Below are 4,558 nucleotides of genomic sequence, written 5' to 3'. Positions count from 1 at the left end.
TTTATTGAATTTATAGATTAATCTGGAGAGAATTGACATCGTTCTTACAGAGGGTATTCTCAGCCATGAACATAGTCTAACAGGCAGCTTCCCTAATTTTTGTTCCTTTCTCCAACTTGAGAAGAATTTGCAAATAAGGCCATTTCTGTTTTCCTTTCTGAATCATTCATTTATTCATTCAGAAATATTTATTGAATGTCTCCTGTGTGTCATCTCATTAGCTACCCTGAATCTGTGTGAAAGCTCACTCAGACCTGCCTAGCAATTCCAATTGACTTCATCATATCTTTTCAAACAAAACTACCTTTTTTTGTTTGTTTTTTAAGTTTTTTTTTTTTTTTAAATTCCAGGTAGTAAACAGACAGTGTTATATTGGTTTCAGGTGTAAAATATAGTGATTCCACACTTCCATACAACACCCAGCGCTCGCCACAAGTACACTCCTTCATCCCCATCACCTGTTTCCCCAATCCCCCCATCTCCCACCTCTGGTGACCGTCAGTTTGTTCTTTCAAGTTGAGTCTATTTCTCGGTTTGTCTCTCTCTCTCTTTTTTCCTTGGCTCATTTGTTTTGTTTCTTAAATTCCACATATGAATGAAATCATATGGTATTTGTCTTTCTCTGATTTATTTTGCTTAGCATAATACTATCTAGCTCCATCCATGTCATTGCAAATGGCAAGATTTTGTTCTTTTTTGTGGCTTAGCAATATTCCATATTGTATATACAATATTACATATTATATATAAGTGTATATAATCTATATTTAATATTATAATTATATAATTCTAATATATATAAATATAGAATGTTTAACAGATTTGTGTATCATCCTCGCATAGGGCCCGTGCTAATCATCTCTGTATTGTTCCACTTTTAATATATATATTGCCAAAGTCAGCACAAACAAAACTACATCTTATTTTATCCCCCTCTGTTTTTTAAAAAAAAGTTTATTTATTTAAGTAATCTCTCTATCCAGTGTGGGGCTTGAACTCATAACCCTGCGACCAAGAGCTGCATGCTCCCCTGACTGAGCCAGCCAGGTGCCCCAAAACTACATTTTAAACTGAACTGGATGTTAACCTAAAATGTGAATGACTAATAGGATTAAGCCCTCCTAATGTGTGTTTGCTCCACATAAATCCATCTCTGACTGGTGGATTGTACCTGGGGAATATTCTGAGCTAAGTAGATGTTTTTTTACGTCTCTTACCTCTAGCGCGTCTGCTGGCATATAAAAACAGGGAACCAGTTGTCACTCAATGTCCATCTCTGCAGGAGCTCCACGCTGAGTGGAACTCCATTCCTGGGGAGAGAACCTCCACTGGCCCCACTCTGACTGCTCATCTCCAATAAGAGATGAACTCAGGGGGCTTCTGTGGCATGTGACAGAGATGAGGGGAGACTTTGGAGGGATTCAGATGAAGGCAAGCCTCAGCGGACCATGCTAAAGGAAGAAACTCAGGGCAACCCATCAAAACAGGGAGGAAAGATAAATTAAAACTGTCACTGCTTCAGACATTGTGCATGTCTTGTTCCTGGAAGAACAAGAGGCCACAAGGCGATATGAAACCACAGTCGAACTGCCCTGTGACTCTTTTAATATTTTGTAAACATTGTCTCTTCCTTCCACCATAATGTGCAAAAGGCATTTTGATCCTCTGCTGGTCAAAATAAAATTTAGGAAAACTTCCTCGTCTTTCTCAGGACTAACCTCAACTTTCAAAAATAGTCATTAGTTTCTATCTTAAAGAGTCATGACATAGTTGGACACTCTGTGTTTCCTTTTAACCACTTGAGAGCACGTTTTCAACTTTCTCACGAATACTGACACATCATATAAAGACTTTTCCAGTATTGACATATCATTATCTATTGTAATGATTAAGAAAAAAAATTAAAAAAGGAAGGTGGAAGTGTCTTTTTTTTCACAATGAAATCACACTTGCACAGAGCTTGATACAGAAGATGGATATAACACACTTTAAGATGATAAGTATCTTGCACTCAGCCATAGAACATTTACATTTTATAAAAAACATTTTCTGGGTTTTCATTTTGCTTTTGTCATGATGGCTCATCTTGGCCTCTATTCTGAGTCTTTTCTTTTTTAAAAAGATTTTATTTATTTATTCATGGGATACACACACAGAGAGAGAGGCAGAGACATAGGCAGAGGGAGAAGCAGGCTCCCTGTGAGGAGCCCGATGTGGGACTTGATCCTAGAACCCCAGACCTCGCCCTGAGCCAAAGGCAAACATTTAACCAGTAAGCCACCCAGGTGCCCCTCTTCTGAATCTTAATGAACCTCTGAGTAAGAGGAAGTGCACAAGCTACACGCCCTGCAGGATCCAGACCACTGGAAGAGCTTTTTGCAGCAGATACTCCGTTCACATTTATAGGTGTGAAATACAAACGCAGTAGCTTTTCTTTTTGCCAATGATAGCAAGTTATTCAACCACCAGAGCAGGAAGTAAATATGGAGTTTTCTGTGGTGTTGATTTTTTATTCTCTTGTCTTCCCTTTTTCTTTCTGTCAACATCCTCCTCCCTCTTTTGGTGCAGATTAAAGGGTGACTATGACCTACAGTATGCTGGCTGGGTTGTCATGACATCACACAAATAAATGGCCTCTTGGTCAGTGATGGACCAATGTTAGTGCTAAAACTTTAAGATGTATGGCCTTTCTACTTGGCCATTATGAGTGACCACTGGTGGTGATTGGCCTAAAGCCCCTTTGGACTAATATTTTGTGTCACCTGTAGTGCCAAACAATCACTCCTGTTCTTGGTACAGGTTTTTACATTTTCTTTCTTTCTTTTTTAAAAGATTTTAGTTATTCATTCATGAGAGACACAGAAAGAGGCAGAGACATAGGCAGAGGGGAGAAGCAGGCTCCTTGAGGGAAGCCTGATGTGGGTGGGACTTGATTCCACGACCCGAGGATCATGACCTGAGTCAAAGGCAGACGCTCAACCACTGAGCCACCCAGGTTCTCCAGTTTTTACATTTTCTAGGACTGTTTGAACCTGCTCAGTTTTCCAGTTTTCAGCAAATGATTCCTGAGTAGTTGGAATTCAGAATTCTTCAAAGTTAGCCCATAGAGACATTAAGTGGAAAAAATCCTACAGCTAATAGTGGAAATCCTGGACTCCTTTGAGCCCCAATTTTATTTTTAAAAATTTTTTAAGTTTTAAAAAGATTTTATTTATTTTTGTGTGTGCATGCAAGAGACAGAAAGAGAGAGAGAGAGAATAGAGAGAGAGAGAAAGAGAGAGAGAGAGAATGAGGTAGGGGAGGGGCAGAGGAAGAAACAGCCTCCCTGCTGAACAGGCAGCAGAATGTGTGACTCATCCCAGGACCCCGGGATCATGACCTGAGCCAAAGGCAGACGCTTAACCGACTGAGACACCCAGGGGCCCTCGAGCCCCAATTTTTAAATAAATCAGTTCTATTATGGTATAGTTTATGAATAATAAAACGTGTTTACTAAAAAGGTACATTTCAAAGATTTTGGAACATTGATAATCCCTATGGTTACCACCAAGAACAAAACACAGAACATTTCCATTGTGTCAAAAGGTTCCTGTGCCCTATCCTCGCACACCTCCCCCCGTGCCTTGCCCAGGCAACAACTGGTCTGCTTTCTGTCTAATCTATAATAATTAGATTTGTCCTTTCTAGGGTTTCATAAAAATGGAATCACACAGTGTGTACTCTTTTTGTTTGCCGTCTTTTCCTAATATAATGTTTTTGAGATTCATCTATGTTGTGTGTACCAGCTGTCATCCCAGCCTAGCTAAGTTGACTCTACATAAATTATAAATTCACAACAACTAGTTGGTTTGATTTTTTTATCCTTAAGATTACATTTTGATTATGCAGGATATACATAGGGCGAGCTCTGGGGAAGGTCTCAAACACAGAGCTTGATCTGCCATCTGCCCATGGAGTCAGAGGACAGCATCCCCTTGGTGTATCAATATTCAATGAGCCAGCCGAATGTGTTCACTGACCAGGAACCACCACTGAGCTTCAGTGTCCAGAGTTATGTTATGTAGACATGATTGATTACATCACTGGCCAAATGACTGAACTCAGTCTCCAGCCCCTCTCTCTTCCCTGGATTTCTGTCAGCCGAAAGCCTCAAGCTTCCAATCATATGCTTGGTCTTTCTATGGACCACCCCATCCTGGAACTATCTAGGGGCCCACCATAAGCCACTTTACTAGCCTAACAAAGGCACTTTTAAAAAAGATTTTATTTTATTTATGAGAGAGAGAGAGAGAGAGAGAGAGAGAGGCAGAGACATAGGCAGAGGGAGAAGCAGACTCCATGCAGGGAGCCTGATGTGGGACTCGATCCCGGACCGCAGGATCACGCCCTGAACCAAAAGCAAAGGCTCAACCTCTGGGCCACCCAGGCATCCCAAGGCACTCTTTTTTTACTCAGGAAATTCCAAGAATTTCTGAAGCTCTGTGCCAGGAACCAAGGACAAAACCCATATATCTTCTTCATTGCACCACACCTCCCCACACTCATGCTCCTGTGTCTC

The 4,558-nt window shown here is 40.6% G+C and overlaps 1 non-coding gene across 1 annotated transcript; it reads right to left on the bottom strand.

Annotated features, from left to right (window-relative positions):
- Window positions 1–798: 798 nt before the first annotated feature.
- LOC119869864 lies at window positions 799–905 on the bottom strand. Its single transcript, XR_005354863.1, has one exon. It is a non-coding gene; the product is annotated as a U6 spliceosomal RNA (small nuclear RNA).
- Between the last annotated feature and the right edge of the window lie 3,653 nt (window positions 906–4,558).

The sequence above is a fragment of the Canis lupus genome, chromosome 1 (genome assembly GCF_011100685.1).
Source record: "Canis lupus familiaris isolate Mischka breed German Shepherd chromosome 1, alternate assembly UU_Cfam_GSD_1.0, whole genome shotgun sequence".
Taxonomy (NCBI): domain Eukaryota; kingdom Metazoa; phylum Chordata; class Mammalia; order Carnivora; family Canidae; genus Canis; species Canis lupus.
The sequence above is the reverse complement of the archived record's forward strand: the minus strand, read 5'-3'. Positions and strand labels throughout refer to the sequence as shown.